The 24,803-nt window shown below is 47.0% G+C and overlaps 1 pseudogene; it reads left to right on the forward strand.

Moving 5' to 3' along the window:
* Positions 1-19,909, forward strand: part of LOC146201910 (histone-lysine N-methyltransferase PRDM9-like) — a 76,722-nt pseudogene extending 56,813 nt beyond the window's left edge.
* The last annotated feature ends 4,894 nt before the right edge of the window (positions 19,910-24,803 follow it).

Below are 24,803 nucleotides of genomic sequence, written 5' to 3' on the forward strand. Positions count from 1 at the left end.
CACACTGCATGGGAATCGAACTCCGCACCTGCCGCACACTTGGCGGGTGCTCAAATTAAAGTGACTCTAGCTCAAAAAACTCAGCCACCTCTACAATTATGATATAGGTGTTGCGAAGAAAGGCTGATATTCTGACCATGGGGGCAGCGCCTTGCGTTCCGAATGCGGCTGAGGCGTGCTTCTATGTGCGTGAACATTGGCCAAATGCTGACAACTGCCGAATCGGGATTTACAATGCGTTGCAACGTACGTGTCCCTTCGTTCCGATTAGTGAATATGTTTGGCTCTCATATTTCGGTTTTTCTTCTAGGAAACTCTACGACTCAACTTCGAACTAAATCCAAAAACATAGTGAAACCAATAGTTTCAATATATATCATCGCCCGCGAAAAAAAAAAATGCCGCTCATTTACCCTTGAAATCTAGTGTATTTTAAGGCTATTTTTATAAAGAACACTGCAAAAACTAGTTTTGCGATAAACTAAAAAATATGGCCTTTTTATTACCAGTATTGTATTGCGCAATTGCTATAAAGGCTCTCACACTCTGTGCTCATGCACTGCTTTTTCAAAATTTACCTGAAATCTAAGGGCAATAAATGAATTAAGAATAGACCTTTTTTTTTTCAGACGATATTTTTACCCCACATACGTACAAGCGGCAAGCGGCCTTCGCTAGAGAAGATATTCAATAGAATTGGGATGTTTTGTTCATTAATACATTTTGTGTCAAATTGAATACATATAGTGGATACACAGTATGGAGTGATGTCATACACAGTGGACCTGAGTATTTTATTTTTCTCAGGATTATCGAAAGCAGCGGAAAAAAATACAGTTTCACATAATTGTTCATCATATTAAATATAAAAAAAAAACTTGTAAGATGGTTTAAAGTTATCACGCCTTTTTTTGCCGACAACAATGATCCTGAAAATGTCCTTAGATACACTACGTGAAAACAAAAAAAGAAAAAACCGAGAGCACAGCAGAATCAGCAGTGGAGAAATGCGAAAGCCTGAGCGTTGCTGCGGCACACGGCACATCGCGCGCCCCTTGTCGAACAAAACCAGCGTTCCATTGAACGCATCAAAGTTCACCGGCGTTCTGTAATTGGTTCAACAGGAAAGAAAAGGCGTAGTATCTGTCACTCGCGGTGTATTGCCGACGCATCTCGCGTACGAATCTCGCCAAAGGAATATATTCTCTATCAGCCTAGAAAGGATTTCGCCTTAATTACAGGCTGTATAAAATTTATATTGGCGATTGTGGCCGCGCGGGCTAGTCAGCAGCGTTCTGAAGTAGCGGAGGTGTACTTAAAAGTATTCACTTCTGACACCAGTTTGACTAGAAGGCAGCATAATCCATTTCTATGCTCTGGAAGCCTCAGTTCTGTACTTAAAGGTTTTCAAAAGCAAACTACGCAAACAAATAACGTCGTCTAAAATTATGTGTAATATTTGCAAACAAAAAAAAAAGAACGAAGCCCTTTTCTCAAGCAGCGCTTCTTGTCGAGTGTTGTGTCGGTATCTGGGGTGCGACGCACGTGTCGCACGTGCGTCTACCGCTGTGTGATTAGATATAATGGTATCACCATCATGTCTGTTCTGCGCATGTGTTAGGCTGCTGGGTGGGTGTATATATGCGTTGGTCATGTGCTGTACTGGGGGGAGTTTATTTCGAGCTGCTAGTATGCAGCACTGTGAATGAAGCCGTTTGTTCAAGCCTATAGGCTTGAAGGAAGAAACGTATACGCCTACTTACTGTGGATGCAACAAACTGGCGACGAGGATGGTATGTAACACGAACTGAGGATGGCATCCACAGTTGGCAACCTACCGGAGTTTGATCCTGACAACGGAAACGTGGGCGTCTTCATCGAGCGCTTCGAGTTGTAGTTCATGGTATGTAACACGAACTGAGGATGGCATCCACAGTTGGCAAGCTACCAGAGTTTGATCCTGACAACGGAAACGTGGGCGTCTTCATCGAGCGCTTCGAGTTGTAGTTCACGCGGAATGAAGTAGCCAAGGAAAAGAAACTGCATCTGTTCCTCAGCGCCATAGGAGAAAAAGCATATGTGACGATCCGAAGTCTGCTTCTTCCAAAGCCACCCAGCAAATCAACTTACGAGAAAGTCGTATCGGCTCTGCAGAAGCACTGCACTCCGAAGCCGTCCGTGGTGAGCGAAAGATACGATTTTAATCGAAGGAAGCAAGGATCTCAAGAAAGTGTCGCGGAATTCCTGGTGAAGCTCAAGCAAGCGGCAGCCTCATGCGACTTCGGCAGCTTCCTGGAACAAGCCCCGCGGGACCGCCTGATTGCTGGCCTAAATTCGGAGGCGATACGTTGCCGGCTGTTAACCATGACCGACACCAAACTCGCCTGGGACTCGTTTCCAGCGTCGCTACGGCCATGGAAATGGCAGCGAGAAACACAGTGGCAATGATGTCGGCAACCAATGGGGAGCACTCGTCAAGCGGCAGTGATGTCCTCTGGTAGAGCAAATCGTCGATGGCGAGACCGGTCTCCGAAGTGGTGGCGTACAGCTGTCACTCCTCCGATAAGCCAAAAACGAAGACTACAACTCAAAGGACTAAATAGAACTGTCATCGTGCGGTGGGCGGCACGCACCTGTAAGTTGTCCGTTCTTGAACAGTGTTTGTTTCAAATGTCAAAATAAAGGTCATGTTGCTAAAATGTGCAAAACTAGAGTTGTATATCAGCTAGGGCAGGTATCATCGGACAATGAACTTCTTACCTTTTGCCACACCGACAACCGTGGCCAGTCCTGACATTGTAGTCAGTGTACGGTTAAATTGGGAAAACGTATCCATGGAGTTAGACACAGGAGCAGCGGTTTCCGTAATATCGGAGGCAGAATGTGCGAAGCACTTTCCAAACACTGAGCTCAGACCAGCAGACGTCAAACTGGTTACGTACAATGACATACCGGTTGATATCAAGGGGATAAAATGGGATAATGGATGTTAAGTGAAGTACTACGATCAGTATTTCCGCTTGCCCCTAGCAATTGCTAAAGATACGAAAGGCGCCAGAATGCCTACTTTATTTGGTCGGAAGTGATGTGTGTGCCGCCACTGACGAAACAAATGCCCTTGATGACATTGGCTGAGAAATATCGCGAAGTGTTCGAGCCTGGCTACGGAGCGATAAAAGGGTTCAAGACGAGCATTGACAACGCGTCCCCTGTATTTTGTAAGGCACGATCAGTGCCGTATGCGCTGCGAGAACGGGTCGAGCAGGAATTAGCTAATTTGGAAAAAGCTGGCGTCATATATAAGGTGCGCCACAGTGCTTGGGCGACACCACTGGTGATTGTTCTTTGCAAAGAAAAGCGGTGAGGAGATTCGGCTATGTGGTGATTACCGAGTCACGGTAAATCCTGCAATTGAGGTTGACCAGTACCCGCTCTCCCTATCAGAGGACATTTTATTGCGAAAGCAATACTGCTAGCACTTCGAGCCTTTGGCGTGTCGTGGCGCCTCCATACATGACCTTTCACGTGACCGTGTGACGTCACGCCAGACAGACAGACGGGGCCCTAGCTCGCGCCATCGGATGATGGCGGTGAGTCCTTACAGGAGCCGCAGCGGTGACGTCACGCCATTTTCACGTGACTGTGTTACGTCACGTCAACCGAGAGACGGGGCCCCAGCTCGCGCCATTGGATGGTGGCGGTGAGTCCTTACAGCCGCGGTAACGTCACGCCATTTTCACGTGACCGTGTGACGTCACGTCAGAACGAGAGATGGGGCCCCGGCTCGCGCCATAGGATGGTGGCGGCGGTTCCATGCACGGCGCTGTGTCGCAGCCGAGAGAGGGCGCTCGCTGTTTTTGACGTCACGCCAGGAGGATAAATGGGGCTGTGGCTCGGGCTCCTCGCAGTAGTCGGGGCGCAGTCTTATGGTATGTCGGATGATGCGTATAAGGCGAGGCTAGAACGATCTGCTGCAGCCCAGCGGCGGCGCCGTGCTGAAAAAAACAGAATAACCGCCTATCTACGCTTGGCTCAACTAGGCGTAGCTTGAATGTTTAGCTGAACTGGTTGGCAGGACCAATTGCTTTCGCAATTCCCCGGGCTTAACCAAGTTGAGCCACAGCAAATTTTTTTTTTTTGCAACGTTACAAGGCGGGTTCGTTTTTTCAGTTTTGGATTTGTCTAAGGCATACTTGCAGCTGGAGTTAGACGAGGCAGCGCAAGAACTGCTCACTGTCAATATACACCTCGGCTTGTACCGGTTTCGACGCTTGCCATACGGCGTAGCCTGTGCGGCAGGAGTGTTTCAAGCTGTTATGGACAAAGTCCTACACGGGTTGACTGGCAAAGCCTGCTACTTGGATGACATTGTCATCGCGGGCAAAGATCAAAAACAGTGCCATGACCGATTGGAGCAGGTACTCATACGCCTAAGAGAACGTGGCGTAAGGGTCAATACTGCGAAATGTAAGCTGTTCAAGAAACGAATACGATATCTGGGCTACGAAATTGACAGAGATGGTTGCATCCCAACTGAGGAAGTGGCAGCGATAAAGAATGCACTAAAACCTGGAAACGTAACCCAGCTAAAGGCCGTTTTGGGCTTGATTAATTTTTACTCAAACTTTTTGACTAATCTGGCTAAAGTTCTCGAACCCCTGCATAACTTTTTGCGCAAATACACTGCATGACACTGGTCGCCTCAATGTAATACTGCCTTTACGACTTCTAAAGAAATTCTGACTGACGAGCGCGTTGTGGGATTGCCCGATGTCAAAAAATAAATACAGCTAGCATGTGACGCGTCCGAATATGGGCTTGGTGCTGTACTGTCGCACATCGTGAATGGGAAAAGATAAACCAATTGCATTTGCATCCCGGTCACTGTCACCTACAGAACGCAAATATGGCCAAATAGTAAAAGCTTTGAGCATTGTTTTTGGGTGAAAAGGTTTCATAACTACCTCTATGGTAGAACATTCAAGGTGACCATCAACCACTAACCGTACTCTTCGACCCGAAAAGAAACAGCAGTGCTGTGGCAACTGCTAGGGTGCACCGTTGATTCGTGTTCCTCGCGAATTACAGCTATAAAATAGCGCTCAAGCCGGGTACGGAAATTGGCCATGCCTTATCTAGAATTCCTTTGCCAGAAACGTCAGAGCACACTGATGACATTTTTTTTTATTTTTCTACACTTGACGACTTCTTTGACAGCAAAAGACATTGAACGTGAAACAACGCGCGAAAGGCTGCCAACGGTCGTTCGAGACATGATATGGCATGGGTGGCCAAAATGTGTTTCTCAGGACCTGCAGCCTTTCTGGGTTCGACGTTTCGAACTTTCTATTGAAGCGGACTGCATTATCTGAACAGAGTAATCATTCCGGAGTGTTTGCGCAGCGTCGTGCAAAAGTTGCTGCACGAGCAGCACCTTGAAATCACGAAGATGAAAATGGCCGCAAGGTCAATGGTGTGGTGGCCAGGTATTTATTTATTTATATTGTGAAAGAAGGCCAGGTCGAGATGCCAAAGTCGTGACGGCAAGGCAAGGTACGCCGCGTCAGCGTTTTAATCTGATGGTGAACCCAGGCGCGTGCTGGAGCCGGCGCCGCGGGACGATGACGATGGTATGTACAAAATAAAGAAGATTATGGTATGTACAAATGAAAGAAGATCCGTGGAAGGCTCGCACAATCTTCCCGGGTTTCGGAAGCGGCCAGCCTGGCCGCTCCTAACCAACCGATGCACCGCTGCGCACAAACGGCTTCAAGCGAGAGACATGAACAATTTCAGTTCCACGGTGGCGTCGATCGGCTGGGGGATCAACAGGTGTGACTTGGTAGTTTACGGGGGAAGTTTGGTTGATGAACTTGTAGGGACCAAGATAGCGGCGCTGAAATGTATCACTAAGGCCAGGGGCGCGCAGTGGTGTGTAAAGCAGGACTTCGTCACCAGGACGAAAAGAGACCGCACGATGCGTAGAATCGTAGCGACTCTTGCGGTCTTCCTGGCACGCTTCTGTGTCGAGGCGGGCAAGATGATGGCATCTGGCCAGACGGGATAAGAACTGGGCTGGTACTGATGAGGAGTAGTCGGGCGTAGAGAAGAAGGAAGTGTCGAGCATTGTAGTGGGAGGACGGCCAAAAACGAGGAAAAACGGAGAGTAACCGGTAGTCCGCTGTACTGCTGTTTTATAGGTGAATGTGACAAATGGTAGATTAGTGTCCCAATTTCGGTGATCCGGTGTGATGTACATGGATATCATATCGGATAGAGTGCGATGAAATCGCTCAGTCAAACCATTAGTCTGGGGATGGTAGCTTGAGGTTGTCTTATGAAGAGTGGATGACGCATGAAGAACTTCGGCAACGACTGTCGATAAGAAGGCCGTCCCGCGGTCACTTAGAAGCACCCGAGGAGCGCCATGATGAAGGACAATTAATCGCAAAAAAAAATTAGCTACCTCTTCGGCGGAACCAGTTTGTACAGGGGCTGTCTCAGCGTAACGTGTAAGATGGTCGACAGCTGTTATAATCCAATGTTTACCCCCATCGGAGATAGGTAGGGGATCATATAAGTCGATGCCGACTACGTCGAATGGCGTGGTGGGACATGGAAGAGGCTGTAGGAGGCCATCGGGCGAAGTCGGCCGCTTGCGACGTTGGCACAGATGGCAGGAAGCGACGTATTTAGCTACGGTAGAAGATAGGCCAGGCCAAAAGAATCGTCTTTTCACGTGGTCATATGTTTTGTCAAAACCAAGGTTCATGACCTGCAGTAGCGTCATCGTGGAAAGCCGCCAGTATACGTGGGCGAAGCGCACGCGGCACGACTGGGAGCCAACGAGTTCCATCAGGGCAATACAAGTAGCGGCGTAGTATGCCATCTTCGAGCTTGAAATTGCGAAGTTGTCGGCGCAGCCTAGCATTGGGCGGGTTCGAAGCGCCGATAAGGCGGTCGATGATGGGCCGGCAGTAGGCATCAGCTAATTGCTGCGAGCGGAGTGCGTGTTTGTGCTCAGAATCGTCAAAAAAAACTGTTGTGATATGCGTCGGGGGAAGAGATGGTCGGCTGTGGTCAGAGGTGGAAATGCGTTGCGAAGAAAAACAGCAGGCTGATTCCGTAAGTGGACAGCGAGAAAGAGCGTCGGCGTCTTGGTGTTGGCGACCCGATTTATAAACGACGTCGAAATTGTATTCTTGCAAGCGTAAAATCCAGTGGCCAAGTCGGCCTGTCAAATTTTTCAGTGAAGACAACCAGCAAAGAGCATGGTGATCGGTCACAACTGTGAAGTGCCGACCATAGAGGTAAGGGCGAAACTTTTGAACAGCCCAGACGACGGCAAGACATTTCTGCTCGGTAATGGTGTAGTTTTTCTCAGCTGGAGTCAAGGTCCGACTGGCGAAGGCAATGACTTTCTCACGCGAAGTTGCATTGCGCTGCAGAAGGACAGCGCCTAGGCCGTGACCACTGGCATCAGTGTGCAGGATGGTAGGAGCGCTGTCGCTGAAGTGGCCAAGAACGGGATCTGATGTGAGGGCGTGCTTTAGGTCGGTAAAAGCAGTGTTCCACTGTTCAGTCCACACGAAAGAGCTGCGCGCTATAAATAGTTCATGAAGTGGCGCAGCAATAGTTGCAAAATGCCTTATGAAACACCGGAAATATGACGCCAGGTCGAGGAAACTGCGCAAATCTGCAGTCAGTTGCGAACGAGGAAAGTTCAAGACCGCGATGATTTTATCAGGGTCTGGACGAATGCGGTCTGGCTAACCAGATGTCCCAATATTTTAATTTCCTTCTGTGCAAAGTGGCACTTCTTGGTGTTGAGCTGAAGGCCCGCTGAAAAAAGACAAGTCAGGACTTCATTCAAGCGCGTGAGATGGTCGTTAATAGTTGCCGAAAAGATAACATTGTCGTCCAAGTAACATAAACAGGTTCTCCATTTTAGGCCACGAAGTACCGTATCAATCATTCTTTCAAATGTCGATGGTGCGTTACACAGGCCGAAGGGCATAACATTAAACTCGTAAAGTCCATCGGGAGTTGCGAAAGCGGTTTTTTCTTTGTCGCCCTCATGCATTGGTATTTGCCAATAACCTGAGCGGAGATCCAAGGTCTAGAAATATTCCGCGCCTTGGAGAGAGTCAAGGGCGTCATCTATTCGCGGCATCGGGTAGACATCTTTACGGGTAATTTTGTTGAGTGCACGATTATCAACGCAAAATCACAATGATCCGTCCTTGTTTGTTAACTAATACTACTGGGGAGGACCATGGGCTTGTTGATGGACGAATAATATCGCGACGGAGCATGTCATTCACATTTTCTTCGATTACTTTTCGTTCCGAGAGAAACCCGATAAGGTCGTCGGCGTACGATCGAGTTACTTCAGTAATGATGCGGTGGTGTGCAACACTAGTCCGTCCCAGTGGAGGGGAAGTGGCATCAAAAATGGCTTGATGGGCTTGAAGCAATTCCAGCAATTCTTGGCGTTGGTGCGGCATGAGGTCCGGACTGGTTGTCTTCGACAGCATGGGAAGAGAGACATGCGATGAATCAAGTTGCTGAGGTAGCGGGGCGGTGAGCACCATCATGGACATAGGGTGAGCATCCACTATGCGTGGCAGGGAAGTTCCTTTAGTCAGCACGAGTGATTCACGGGATGTGTTCGTGGCAGCTACTATCGCTGAGCCGCTGTGGAATCGTACAAGACTTGATGGGAAGGCGATTCCACGTGCAATATGACGATGAGATGGTGCGATGAGTACATCCCCGTCAGTGATGTGTTCCGAAACAACGGTAACAAGTTTTTCGCACTGTGGAGGCAATACAGTATCAACTGCGGCAATGAGGGAATGACGTCCTTCAGAAATGTCAGATGAAAAATCACTGTCTCTCACACGAATGACACGGTCGCCACAAGAAATTAACGCTGAAGCGGTCGACAAAAAATCCCATCCAAAAATCATCTGATGCGCACACGGTGAAAGCACAGCAAACTGCACATGGTGGCGGACGCCGTCTATAACAATTCGAACTGTACACTTTGCTGAAGGATGTAGAGGGACGTCATTTGCTCCACGAAGTTCAGGTTCATCATATGGTGTCGTTACTTTCCGCAAACGGTGGCGCAAATCAGCGCGAATAACAGAAATTGCAGCCCCTGTGTCAATCAAAGCTTCGACCGGTAATCCTTCAGCTAAAACGGAAATCATATTGTACGGGCGCGGAGGAGGACTTTTGGTAAGTTCGCAGAGTGCAGTTTCACCTCCGGAAACTGCATCGCTTAGTTTTCCGAATGACGGACAGGAACAGTTGTTGCTGGTCGACGTGGAGAAACAGAGCGGCGGTATGGGAAAGGGACCGGCGTCGGGATACATGGGCGCCACTTGGTTCAGACGAGGATACCGGCGGTGGAGAGGATCGACGAGGTGGGCTCGGAATAGGTGGTCGCTGATAATATGAGGGTACGTCACTTTCGAAGGAGTCGTAACCACGCCGCTCGTTCTGAATGCGTCGACGACAGAAGCGGGATATACGTCCTCGGATTCCACAGTAGTAGCACACTGGGCGAGAGGGGCGCCAAGGTGCGTAATAGGGTGGCGTAGGATGAGCCGTCGTCACGGCGTTGATGTGGTTGTAGGGCGGTGCTTGTCGTGGGGGGGAACAAAAGGAGGAGGGGATGCAGGAACGTGAGCATAAGTCGGCGCTGTGCGAGGTGCAGGAGGGTCAGGTGCAACAGGGTGGGTGATAGTTGCCAACTCTTCTTTAATGATGGTGCGGAGGCTGGCATCATTAGAAGAAGAAGAGTGATCACACCCGTGCCGGCAGAAAGGGCTGAGGGCTTGGAGCTCCTCGCGGATTGTCGCTCGAATTAGGGCGTAGATCGAGGTCAGTAGAGGGCGGGCCAGTAGAGAAGCCGGGCTGCAATCGGGAGGACTGCAGCTGTTCGAGGCGTTGACTGGTCGTAATAATGGAATCAGCACTTGGATGCTGGGCAAGTAGGGTGTTATAAGCCACAGAATTGATTCCTTTCATGACATGGTGGACGCGTTCAGGTTCAGGCATGGTGGGACTAATACGCCGGAAAAGTGCAAGTATGGCCTCTATGTAAGACGCATACGACTCATCGGGCCCGTGAAGACGGGAAGCGAGCTTGTTCTTCGCGATCTCAGTCCGAACAGCCGGGTCGGCGAAGTATTGGCGGAACTGCTGTTTGAAGGTGGACCAGTTAGTGGTGTGGGGCTCGCGGTTGATAAACCAATTCATGGCGACCTCAATACGGTAGAAGGAAACGTTGAGGAATTTTAAAGCATCATTCCACCGGTTGTAGGCACTGTAGCGTTCATAAGTGTCAAGCCAGTCATCCACGTCCTCGTCGCGACGACCGGCGAACAGCGGCAGGTCGCGTTGTCGTGTGGGCACAGTGGGCACAGTGGGAGGCGGTGGTGTAGCCGAGGTAGAGGGTCCGGCCGGGTCGGGACTGTTCTCGGTTGACATAACAATGGTGGCTGTTGCCAAACGGCGACCGGAACGTAGCTCCAGCGATAGGCAGGGCACAAGGCAGCAAGGGGATCAAATTTCACCTCCACCACTTGTGAAAGAAGGCCAGGTCGAGACGCCAAAGTCGTAACGGCAAGGCAAGGTACGCCGCGTCAGCGTTTTAATCTGATGGTGAACCCAGGCGCGTGCCGGAGCCGTCGCCGCGGGACGATGGAGGGGGAGGAAGTGCTGTGTCGATATCTGGTGTGCGACGCACGTGTCGCACGTGCGTTTACCGCTGTGTGATTAGATATATCTCCATACATCATGTCTGTTCTATATGCATTTGTTATGTGCTGTACTCGGGAGAGTTTATTTTGAGCTGCCAGTATGCAGCACTGTGAATAAAGCCGTTTCTTCAAGCCTCCTAATTACTGTGGATGCAACATCGAAAAAATGCATAAATCGAGCAAGCGAACAAACGGATAACAGACGGCAAGAAATAATACGCATACAGCACCAGCTAAGAGAAGCTATATGACGAATCTATAAACCCCAGGCAAGAGGTAGCAAAGGGAAAGTGGAGGGAGGTTCATATATCCGTATTTTAAGTGGGCGCATGATGGCTGGCGCGGCAGCGTTTATGGCTTCCATCTGCTTCAGATCCTCGTTCGTATAGAAGCACTTTGCAACCCTTTCATCATCGATCCCTTCATATACGCGTATTATCAATAATTCGTAAGATACCACATTATCTCGAGCGTATCTACATGACTAACGGGTAGTGTGTCTATCTCTGGATCCAAGAGTCCCAGCGGGTCGCATTCCAATCGCACCTTCCATCTCAATCAGCTGTCCGAATTGGTCGCTCCTGTCAAATAAGCTGCGTCACGTGGTCTCAGTCGGGGACGTCACACAACTCGACAAACAGTGTGTGCTGCCATGTCACCTCTCAGCTACCACCTGCTAGAGCCACGACTGCGAGTTTTGTCTCTTAAATGAGACATGCGATAAGTCACACGAGCACGCACCGTGCTCCTCCACATGGCGGCAGTAGCGTGGTATGAGTCATGCACAGTAGTAACATAGGCCGCAACATATACTGCAGCCACACCACCGCCGTCGGCTTATGCTGGTGGCTGCACGAATACAGTGACCTTCGTAGAACGAATCACTTTTCACTCCTGGCAGCGCTGCCCGCGTGTTCGTGGCCTACGCACGTTCACACATTCTTGCACATATACCGCTGTGATAATAGAAAAGCGATTCGCAACTTTCACGTACAGTGCCGCAGCTACGCGGCAGCTTCCGGTACCGCCCTAGAATGGTCATGGCCTCCGAGATCACCCCCGCGCGCGTGTTTGAACGTGCGCGCGTAGGTGATCTCGGAGGCCATGGAACGGCTCGCACTTCTCCAGCTTGGTGATGCGTCTCCCGCGGAACTTTTCTTTACGTGGAGCTCGGTCGAGCAGCGCTAGTAGTGTGTAACTGCTTTTTGAGTTGGCTTTGGCTCGCAACCATGACAAGAGATTAATAATATAACCTATTTTGGTGTTTGGGGCACGAAGTACGAGGGGGAAACCATAAAATCAGATGAATCTTCTATCCACCGATGTGTTTTGACTGCGCGGTCAAAGGTGGGACAAACTTGCACATGTTACCTTCAGATTATATACCCAGGAAGTAGAGGATAATCAAGTTAATTAATATCTCGGTAAGATCAAGTCGGTTACTTTACCGTGAAAAGCATCGTGATAAATCCTGGTCGACGAAGAAACACCCCCCTTAGTGACAGTACTAGCGGCGTAGCTGTCTTATATCTGGGGTTAAGCATGGGTCTCGTTTTTCATTGCCGCTCTAAACTCTGAGTAGAACCAAGTTTCGAAAAAAAAAAAAAAAAAGGCTGCGTGTAAAGCTATGACGGTTTTCAGTGCGCATTTCTGATGGAAGAAGTTTGACTGACCTAAGTTGCAATCCATACGTGATGGTAACATTTTTTATTGTTGACCAATTCATGGCCCACACATGTTTGAGAAATTAGGAACGTTTCTTTCCTACCCGGTTGAGTGAATGCCGTGTTTGCAATCAACAGCTGCAGATGAGCGCTAGATTCGGAGCTTGTATAAAACGTTACGGAGCATACATTCTCAGTCCATATGCGGCTTGTTCTCAAAGCCGGAGCTCTTGCGGTCTTGCTTGTCAAGTAACTTCCCAAAAAAACGTTTGTGTCAGCACTTAGTCATCCCTTGCGAAAGTCAAAATCACTGCCTATCAGAGGTGCTGCAAAAAAAAAAAATAAAAAAATAAAACAGGTTGGTTAAAGTTATTACAGTAGACCATCATTATTACCTCGTAGTAATGTTCTCTTGTGCCCAAACTAGGTAGTAGGTACTTTAATGCGATGGCGTATATTTTGAAGTGAATGAAAAAATAAGGCCAGATAGAATGCGGGTTTGGCCGCTCAGCATGCCTGTGATATGCGCGTGATTGCACAGCGCGACATCTTTAAATGCTGCAGTTCGCGAGTACCCGTTATGCCTGGATAAAAGCTTAGACATTTATCTATATTCATGTTTATTCTCTCTGCGTCGAACCTTTCTCCGTAGCACTTAGTGGCACGATTAGAGTCGCCTGGGAACCTGTCGTACTTGCCGCGCAACACAGTCAGCAGCAGGATGTTTCACATACCTGACCAGCCACACTGAAGGTACAGTGAACTAGAACCTCAAGGGGTCCTTTGTATCACACCCTTGCAACCCATGCTCACAAAGGGCTTCTACACTTATTGACACTACCCTGCATACCTTCGCAACACAGAACACTCGCGCGAATATTTTAATGCAGCCTCAGGAAACAGCCCAGCACAACGCACTTGAAGCGTGACAGCCGGATCACCTAAAGGGCAGCCATATTGGTTCTCCAGTGGCGCCGCCTATAGCAGGTGAATAGTAACTCTGCTAAAACCGTCTGTCGACGTGACGACTGGTGATTATGAAATTGTAACCTTCGCCGATTCTTTCCCCGGCATCTGCATACAAGATATCTGCTCTTTCTGCCCTCAGAGGTTAACTTCCCCTGCGACACATGCGGCGACCTCTTCTCCACGCGAGATCTCTTGGAGAAGCACGTGCGAAGAAAACATCGCCAGAGGACGCACGGAAGGCACCACTGCGCCCACTGCCCCTACTCCAGCGACAAAAAGTAAGCCAAAATTCTACCCCCCCCCCCCCTTCCGGATCATTCCATGCGAAGTGTCCCAGGCCTCAAAAGCGGCCATCACCGTTTCTCTAGAAAACAATTTGGGGTGTCGATCGTCTGAATACTGTTTTGGCATAATAATTTGGCGAATTTTTTTTTTTTCACGTAAGCGACTTTTGATGTTTTCGCGAATACGCAAAGCTGCTTGCCGTTCAATATTTTTAAATCATGTGCGAAGGTACATACGATAACAAAGTCTATTTTATACTATCGCATACGTGTTATTGCCCCTATATAAGGCTTTTCTGCGTTTCTTTGGTATAATAACAACGTAAATAATTGCGCGTTTTCAGTATTTTTATTGTGAAACTCTCATGTTTCAGTCATAATAAATGTTTTAATTCTTTCATCGAGTGGTAGAGTTGATGGGAAAAAAATTAAAGAGCACTGCAGAAGCTGCATTGTAGTAATGCGAAAACATGGATGCTGCTGTTGGTTGCCTCTAGTTGCTTAATTCAATTCTTGTTTGCCCATTTTAGTCTTTGGTACTTTCAAATTGGCGCCAATCCCTTCCTAAGCCCTCTTTAGGCTCTATTTCCGGTTTCGTGACGTCATATATTTGACGTCACCCTAACTGACTGATTTAATTAACTATTTTATTTTTGATACATTAAAATGTGGTGCCAAGCCATTCGCTAATTAGACCATTTTCGCCTTTACTTTTTCATTTTCTGCCCCTAATTATTTCCCCATATAACCTATTGGCCTAATTAGTTTTTCGCACACAACAGTACATCACCCTCCATCGATTGACAGCACTCATTAACCTCTACGACTTCTCAATTACTCACAACTGCTGCGGACAAGATTTTTCCTGTTTTTCCTGTAATTAATGATCGAATTACCTTATTAGCCTAATTATTATTTCGGACACAACGTTACGTCACTTTCTATCGATTGACACCACTCATTAACCTCTACCACTTCTCAATTACAACTGCTGCGGACAACTTTTATATTTTTTTACCTGTAAATAATTTCCAATTTAACTTATCGGCCTAATTATTTTTTCTGCACCAACATTATGGTGTCTAGAAGGGGGCAGTGTGACGGGCGGGAGCCGGCGAAGCGCACAGCGGAGCGATGAAAGCTATAGATGGCGCTACTTGCAGCAGGTGTGCAGCCGTCGCGGCGGTTGGAGGGGGCGGCACAGGGCACCAGGCAGGCGTGTCGCGTGAATTTTGTGTCGCGTTTGAATTTTTATTCTGGTGCGATGCCAGCATGACGAAATGTTTGCAGATCGGAGATGAAAAGATGCATTGTTTTCTCCATCGGTGCGCGCAAATGGAGTTTAGCGACGTAATTTAGGAAAAGCAAGCTTTAATTGAACGCATATCAGAATATTAACTCTGTACGCGCTTAGTTTTCACTAAAAGCTTGATAGCACAAGTGAACATGGACAACGAACACGGACAATTCGGAACTCTGACTGGGAGCTTTGGAGTTCGGATGCAGCCGCGGAAAATATAATGAGTGGCCACAGAAAAAAAAAAAAAAAAGGACGTACTAGCAAATTAGTTCTCAGCGCGCTACGACACGCTAAGAAGTAGACAAACGTAAAACAGACAGGACGACGAACAGAGCGCTGTCTGTTCGTCGGGCTGCATGCGCCAGCAACATGCCGTTTATGGAATCACGTTACTTGGAAGTTGTAGCTCATAAATAATAGGTGCACTTATGGATGATCTGGCGCATCTCATATCATATGCACTAAATATTTTCCATCACTGCTTTTGCTGGACAAATCCACAAGACCAAAGGAAACACTTCATTACAATTAAGGTAAAGAAATCATTTGCACAAAATGTCTACAATTAAGAGCATAAATTACGTTTATTTTATTAATACAATATACAAATGCAGACGTCAGAGCGACCGAACAACGAATGGCTCTGCTTTGAATTCACTTTGTTTATAACTTCGAATGTTTCTGGCGGTCATTTTGAAGAGCCGTGTCCTTTATTCAACGAGTAAAAAAAAAAAATGAATCCATAGTTAGCACCACAAACTGGAAACATTTTGCAGTAACCTCTTTATGACGAACATCGCGCATCCCACTTGGTGGAGTTTGTTAGACTGTTGAGAAACTGCGCGAAATTATGCACACTGAAAGCATAAAACGTTTTCTTTTTTTAACAAAAAATGTGAATGCGTCCCCTACTAATGCCGGCCAGCATAGTTCTATATGCTACAGCCAGGAACAAACGTTTGGGGGCGGCCGGATTTGTGGGAAAAATTTATTTTTTCGTTGCCTCGCAAGTTTGTCTTCTGATATTTTTTTTTTCTCTGAATGGAGTGTGCATGTCCCCTCGTGACTATACAAATTTCTTTCTTTATAATTGCCCGACCACACACACACACGCACACACACACACACACGCACAAAGAATTCCACGAGCCAGCATCCCTCAAACTTTTGTCCCTGGCTGTAAAATAAGCCTACCAAATTGTTGCGTGCATAGCGATCCTAATTGCATTCAGCTGCTGCTCGGGTGACTTTGAGGCCAGAATCACAATTATGGCAAGAAATTGTGCTGATAAACTTCTGTGTCACATATATCCTGCCATGTAAAAGATAAGCTGGCTATCCCTTGTTTCACCCACATTATTGTGGCCTGAACTGAGGCACAGCTGAATAAGAGAGCCAGCATCACATTAATGCTCCCAGCATATGTCCTGAAATATAAACATGTCCAGCGTATTAAAATATTATTTTCAGCTGTTGATCAGAAAAGGCATAATATTTAAGTTTGACTTGAATATTCTTCTGTTTCTGTGGATGGGCAAGGTTATAGAAACTAGGGCAGATGATAGTTACGAGCAACTTCGCAGGTCCTTGGTGAAGATTTGTCTCGGGTATTCTACACCGAGAAAGTTGTCCTGTATGCCATGCGTTCGCAAACGAGACACAATAAGTCGTCAGCTCCTTGTCAGCACGTTTGATATTTCGCAATCCCAGTTCGCGTTAAGCTACATATTTAGGTGGTCTGAAAAGGGGGTTTCGGCTTTGCGCGCTTTGTACCCGCTTCTGCGCCCAGGTACAAAACATGTTCGCGCTTTTGCGCCACGAGTGCGCACAGCGTTATCTACTGCATAACACAGGATCAGCACAAAATCACCCACTTCGCATCTCAAAAGGATCACTGTGGTACATGTGCGACTACCAGCTTCGAATCGTTCGCGGTCCACGCGTCCCAGACCTCGCCCGCACCCGCGCTGCTGCGCTCAATCGCGCGGCAGCGGCTGGTTCCCCATGCACACCAGAGCGCTGCAGCGCCCCTTGCGGCGCCGGGAAATTTCATCGCGGATCGCGCCTCCCTCTCACAAGGCGCGGATACGTCGCCCGTCACACTGCCCCCTTCTAGCCACCATACCAACATTACGTTAGCCTCTATCGATTGACACCACTCATTAACCTCTACCACTTCTCAATTACCTGCTCCTGCTGCGGACACGATTTTGCGGACGAGGTCTGCAGAGATGGTCTGCGTACATAAATCTGTGAACATAGCGAAGTAACGCTTTCGCTTTAATAATTTAAACTCTCCTTAAGAAGTGCTTTTGGTGAAAAGCAGTTCCAAAGTTGGCAAAAAGTGATAAATTTGTTAAACTGAGAGTTAAATTAAGCTTAAAAGACATCGAGATAAAAATACGTGACATAGATCATTAAATACATAACCTTCTCATCTTACAATCCAGAACTTTTTGGTCAAGTAAATTTTATCCGATGCGAGAAAAGAAAATTTGACGTTCACAATCTTGTCACAGCCCGGCATGAACTCTGTTTACACTGTATAATCAGGCCTACGCGCCACAGCTCAATCCCGAAGTGCCTAAAAACTCTCGATCAAATATATGTGGCTGAACGATATTTTCTGAGCGAAAAGCTGGCAGTAAAATCGCCATCCACGATATTGTTGTATTTTTCACACTGTAGGAGCATTTTTATATTGCACATTTGTGTGACGAAAGCCTACTGTGAATAATTTCAGGTCTTCGTCTAGACGGGAGAATTATCAGACACCAGATATATTCTACATGACGCTGATTCATCGTTTCGTGCATAAAACAGCTGAGCTTGTCACGGGTCATGCAACAGCCTGATTCTCGTCATTAATCGCCAACCGTAGCACATTCCTTTAGAAGCGAATTATGCTCACGTTATGCTCCATCAATGCGCAGCGTCCGTATTACTCTCTCGCACACATCTTCAGTCTAACCGTGCTTGCCAGCTTGAAGCAGTTTTCGCGTAATGAAGAGAAAAATTTAAATGTTTAACAGATGATGGGATGAGCAAACAAAATGTAAACAAGAATGTAGAGAAAGTTTCTGTTTGCAGGTATATACCCTCCTTGTCTATGTGTACGGGGGCCCATTCACGCCATCATTTTGCTCTGCTGTGAGACAGGAGAAAAGAAATTACCACGTAATTTTATTGCCTTCGTAAAGTTCACTGTCACTCTATAGGCATCACTTTGATGCTTTCTTCGCATTCCTGATCACGCCGAGGCCAAAAATGAGTGTCAAACTATGGAAAGCGCGTCGTTCAAGATAGATTTTTGTTAGCATGCACTGATTAAGAAAGTGTTGGCTTCGGAAAGAGCTAAATTAAGCATGCATCCCAAGAAAATAGCGGCGCCGCACAGCTGTTATGTAGTGAAAGCCCAATTCGGAAGTGGCGACCAGTGACACTGGTTGTGAAGTTTTCTTCCAAAATATATTTCTCATGTATGACAAAAATTAACTAAAAAATGTGTGCATTGCAGGATAAGAAGTGTGTGTTTAATGAGCAACCTCAAGTATTTTTTCCGCCTAGAGCCTTTGTTTAATTTAGGCCTCAATATAAGAAAAGCAGCACTTTTTGCAAGCTTTGGGATATGCTTTTCTTAAAAAATCAATTTTTAGAGAAATATTTAATTATTTTTGGCATAAAATGTGCCGAATGATGAACGGTGAAAAAATTTATTGTGAATAAACAATGAACGACGTTTATGATAAAAACATACTTGAAACGCACAATTTTTTTCGTCTTCATTGAACTAAAGAAAACGCATAAAATGCTTATATGGGGATACTAATGAAGTTAAATGAAAGTCATCACCTAAAATAGTATCTGGTATCTTATCTGCTTTCGCACTTCGTTTAAAAATATGTAATTGAAGCATCTTTTGCGTCTTCGCGAAAACGTCGAAAGGCGCTTACTTGAGAAATTTTTTTTTTTTCGCAAAAATAATTTGGCAAAGCAGTATGCACACAATCGACAATTGCACCAATTTATTTTGAGACAGTGGGTGATGGTCGCTTTTGGGGCCTGGGACCTTTCGCGTGGAATGACCCCTCCCTGTTGAAATATTCGCACGTAGATAGTACAATAAGCGGTAAAGCATGTGGTGGAGGCCTCCGGGTTATTATCTAGGTCCAACGCGGGAGCGAGGCGGTAGGAAAAAAAGGAAAGTTCGCAATGAATGCAGGAAAAAGTGCAGAAGAAACAAAATACGATATTTTTTGCCGCCCTCCTCCCGTATGAACAAGTGACATGGACAGCTGGATCCTCCGATGCACGCAGGAACATTTAAATTTTCTTATCTCCACCGTCAATGCAAGCCAGCATGCTCACAGTGTATTCACTCTTCCTTTCATCCCACTTCCACGCAGAGGCGATGTCAACAGGCATGAGCTGACCCACACGGGAGAGCGGCCCTTCGTGTGCCACGTTTGCGGGAAGGGCTTCAAACAGCGGTCGCACCTCACACGGCACGTCTTGTTCCACTCTGGAGAGAAACCGCACGAGTGCCCAGTCTGCGGACAGCGATTCAGACGAGCAACAAATTTAGCACGCCACCGCAGAGAGCAGCACACTGTCGAAGGAAAGGTTTCCTCGTACGTGTGTCCGCGCTGCGGAAAGCGGTTCTCCCAGAAGCGCAGCCTCAACGTGCACATGGGGACGCACACGGGGGAGAGGCCCCACGCCTGCTCGCAGTGCGGGAAGAGGTTCACGCTTAGATTCAATGCCCTGAAGCACGAGAGGCAGGTGTACGGTGGCCAGTACCCGCTGCACTGCTCACGATGCGGGAAGGGGTTATGGAATATGGCGCGTCTGAGGAAGCACGCACGATCATGCCACGGTTCTGCTGGGGATGATGAACCACGGTGCAGGAAGGAGTGAATTAAGCGCAGCTGCAGTATTGGCACCCACGCACGAGGGAGAGAAGCAGTCAGCTGGCGTGAAAAAAAAAAGTACAAAAAAAAACTAAAGTGGAAGTGAAGGCAAGCGACCCTTACCAATAAGAACGCAATAAGAAATCAAAATGCTTGAGAGAATACTCATGATGCAAGAGCACACTTAACCACGTTGAAATGCTTTGGCTGAGCCGGCATACCGTTGAGGGCCAAGGAATGTTCCCTTTCAATAATAAGGTTAATTCGATTATTTTTTTTTTGTTTTCAAGGCAGAAAGAAAGAGCACACGGAGAGATTATATATAGAAGGGCTAATCATAAAAGTCATCCAGAGAACTGATGGGAGAAACGATAAGCGAGAAAAACACTGCTTGAGGTGCACTACCCTCCCTTAGGCCAACGTGCTTTTCAGGGCAGAACAATAAGAGAAACGGGAGCCGTTTCTTATTGCTTGCAAGCTCTCAGGCAGCAATGAACGCTCAAATCCTTACACCTGATGCGTTTGTATTCAGTGCACTTACATATGTCATCATATAGCTCTGAGCGCAGTGAAGGCGTCTTGGCGTCTGGTGATTTTCGGCGGCTTACTACTTCTGTCCTTAATTGTTTGTAAGCTTACCCTTGCCTGTTCTTGTGTCGTAGATGTACTGCTTGGAAAAGTGGTCTTCGTATGCCATCGTATGGCACAGTCGCATTGCGCGAAGCTCTACCCGCACTGCACCAGAAAGTAAGGAAAGACCACAATGCACATAGCACCAATTTTAAGCGTCACTAGTTCGTTATTCCACTTTAGGCTAAAATGTGCCACTCTTTAAGCTGCTGTTATTGCACTACTTTGTTGGGCTCCCGCTCGTGTGCCTTGCAACGTGAATATATAGCGTGCCTTTGTTTGCGTTAGCTGTTGACTGGTTCATTCTGTAATAAGTATTCTTGCAAGTTGTATATGACAACTCAATTGATTTTTCGCAAGTTTGGCATTTGAATAATTTATTCTAGTCGTTTCTGGTTGTATACTCATTAACAATTTCTATGGCGTGTGTTGGTTTCTGCCTTCCAGCCCGTCTATAACACCCTACAATAAACACTATCAATAAAAGGTAATAAATGAAAGAAAAATCTGCTCTTTGATCAGCAAAGCATCGATTTGCTGATCTCACTGGATGTGTCAACTGCATGTCTATTCTCATAGGTGCCCTTTGTTTTGCGGTAATATAGTCCACTGTGACAATGAGTAACCGAAAAAGAAGTCGCCAGATATTTCATTCACATTTTTTTTTTCTTTTTGCAGTACAGGCAAGCGCCACAACCGCTTATGTGTCTTTCGGAGTACCACAGGGCTCCATTTTAAGTCCACTTTTTTTTCTAATTTATATCAACGATATAGGTTCTAGGACAATATAAAGAATCGGAATGCACGCTGATGACTACGTTTGATCCGTGCAAATTAACAATTAGTCACACCGATTAGCTTTACAGTCAGACTTCAGTAGACTTCTCCCATTGGTGTGAGAATTTGCCTAATGTCTCTAAGTGTTACCAAGTGCTGGCATATCCGCTTCACCAGAAAGCGTAATCGCATTCAATTAAATTACCACATTAATGGTCAGCCCCTCGCCACAGTTAACGAAGCAAAATACCTAGGCGTCACTTTTTCTTCTTATTTAACATGGAATCGTCGCGTTCATTCCAGAGCCCAGAAGGCAGGTCGCGTTCTTGATTAAATCTCAATTTTCAAACAAGCCCCGCAGAACGCTAATGAAACCCTTTATATAAGCAACGTCCGACCCATACTTGAATATGCCTGCATTGTGTGTGTGTGCGTGCGTGCGTGCGTGTGTGTGTGTGTGTGCGCGTGTGCGCGCGTGTGTGTGTGTGTGTGTGTGTGTGTGTGTGTGTGTGTGTGTGTGTGTGTGTGTGTGTGTGTGTGTGTGTGTGTGTGTGTGTGTGTGTGTGTGTGTGTGTGTGTGTGTGTGTGTGTGTGTGTGTGTGTGTGTGTGTGTGTGTGTGTGTGTGTGTGTGTGTGTGTGTGTGTGTGTGTGTGTGTGTGTGTGTGTGTGTGTGTGTGTGTGTGTGTGTGTGTGTGTGTGTGTGTGTGTGTGTGTGTGTGTGTGTGTGTGTGTGTGTGTGTGTGTGTGTGTGTGTGTGTGTGTGTGTGTGTGTGTGTGTGTGTGTGTGTGTGTGTGTGTGTGTGTGTGTGTGTGTGTGTGTGTGTGTGTGTGTGTGTGTGTGTGTGTGTGTGTGTGTGTGTGTGTGTGTGTGTGTGTGTGTTGCCTGTGTCTGTTACTTTGGTACAACTATTGATTAGCAGTATTTGTTGCTTGTGTTTATTTAATACTTAATGGCAATGCAGTGTTTTTTCACTCCCCTTACTGTAATGCCCATCAGGAGGCTGTATTTGATGTCTTTATTAATTCAATTAACAACAATTTGGTGCTGTCAAGTGTTCATTTTATTTTGTTTGCCTCGTCTCCCCTACTGTAATGCCCGCCTAAGCGATATGTATAGGTATCGGATCAAATAAATAAATAAATACTGCCTCCTTACGCTATCACACATGATCCTCCGCTCATGCACGGACTTCCGAAGACGCAAGCTTTCTTCCTATACTCACGATCAAGCAGAGTGGCTTTGTTGGGCAGTGTGTGTTTCGTGCGCTGCATTGTGGCAGGAGGAGGAGGAGGAGGAGGAAACAACTTTAGTTAACGCATTACATTAAGCGTTAAGAACGTCCTGGGCCAGGGTCACCAAGGCCAACTGATCTTGCAGCTGGTCAGAGGCTAACCAAGCCCGCCACGTTGGGGGAGGAGGGTGTGGAAAGTGAGGAGATTGGAGGGCGACAGGGCATGAAAAGATGCAATGCTCCAAGTTTGCATAGTGTTCTGGGCAATTTGGGCATGCAGGAGAATGTATGACAACACGAGAAACGATGCTCCACTGTAAATCTGCGCCAAAGGCGGTGACCGAACACTGGCGAATGCTTGCACATTCTCTTCTCTGTATCGTTACTGGCCTTGCTTTTCAATTACTTAGGCCGCCACATACACTGTATATCTTGCGTTATGTCATGAAAGAAACGTTCAGGTTAGCAGGTGGATCATACAGGAAGGCCCCCTGGAAGCCACGCAGAATGGCCACTGCGCCGCGGGCAGAAGCGAATGGTTATTAAAGCCCATGTACTACATTCCTGTGAAAAGTTCCTAGAACCTGTACAACAGAATATATACCGATTTCATCGCTGTTTTCGCATGTCGCCTGTACCGATCATATTTGATGCTGAGTGCGCGATTTACACAATGTCACATTAAATTAAGTTCATTGGATACAGGAGCGTTGCATAAACGGTTAACAGCAGGTTTTAACGTCTATTACAACGCTGCGTTATTGGGACTGTAAGTAACTCTTCTTTTCGTCTACCACCTTAAGCACCCACGCCTGCTCGAATGTGGTTAACGTTTCATTCAAGCATTTAGTCCCATGTCTAAATATCAGCATGTATGCTGTGTCGCATCTCACCAAAACGTACTAGTCGTAAACTTGACCAGTTTTAATGGTAAACCTGACACAAATCGGTGTCCTTCCTGAAGGGACATCCCAAGGTGTGATGGGACTATTTCGAAAAAGAGGGGAAGATAGTGTCGCAATGTACCTTGGAACATTGTGTGCGACGGCAGCAATTCCCGCCTATATGCATATCACGTGAATGATTAGAGTATAATAGTTTGCCACCATTTTTTTTTTACCGTCCTTCTAACGTGAGCTCTCACAAAATATCACGCACTCAATCGAACCTATATACATCTAATTCTCATTTCTATGGTGAAATGATAACTTTGATAATCTACCCTACCACTAAACGCAGTCACAGTGAATAGTGTATATGCGGCCATTTACACCCGTAAATATTTAGTCCCACACAAAAAGTTGAAGATCTGGTTTCCGGCCCTAGAATGCATCTGTGCGTAGAAAAACAAATTCGCGCACCATAAATGCGATTGATGCGGCGAGTGCGCGTTAGAACTAATACATCAGCGTAACTGTTCCCCTCGAGAGAAGCCGTCTACCCCTGACACGTTCAGACTGTGCGAGCGGATGGCCTCATCCAGTCCGCCAATCAGAGTGCAGTTCGCTGTAGCATCCTTCCATACTATCCAATCTATCCAGTAATCCCTGTGACAGGTAATACATGGTAGAGCACGTGGTAGTTTGAGTGTTAATGCGGCGTGGAAGGAAATAGCGCGGGACCCGGTTTGCGCGGCGCTGCCTCTGGTATGCGAGGGCGGAAGAGTTCAGACCTTGAGAGAGGGGGTCATGATCGCGGTCCGCGAAATCACTTGCGTGACACTTCAACCCTGGAACCCTTATCCCGGTAAGGCCCAGCAATCACAGCCTAACACGCCCCATTCCCTCCCCCACCCACCCATTTGCCGCCTCCCATTTTAGTTCTTTGAGGGTTCAGAGGTTTGCTGGATTCCCCATTGCATTTCTTCACCAGCCACTAGCTGCCTCCCAGTTTTTCAACGTATGCGTCCTCCCTCTGTTCGCTGAAAGCGGACAGGACTATTTTGAGTTCCCGTTCGACTTTGCCACTTGCAGACCGAGGCTTCAGACGGAAGAACTGGTCCAAGATGAAGCTTTTAATGCACGCGCATTAAAGGTTGAGGGTGTGAATGAGTGAAAATATATCGCCACTGGACGCCGTATATCAGCCAGGCGACTGGGCGCGTTGAACGTATAAATAGGACACTCTCCTGATGCCAGTTCTTGTCACAACTAGGGCGGTTATTCCCACCTACAATACAGCGTGGCATGAGACAAATGATTATCAGGGCCCGTTTTCCGAGTCCGCGTCGTTATTTAAGTGTCGCTATCCCATGTGACCTC

Source organism: Amblyomma maculatum, chromosome 1 (assembly GCF_055883805.1).
Source record: "Amblyomma maculatum isolate TAMU_Amacu chromosome 1, ASM5588380v1, whole genome shotgun sequence".
NCBI lineage: Eukaryota > Metazoa > Arthropoda > Arachnida > Ixodida > Ixodidae > Amblyomma > Amblyomma maculatum.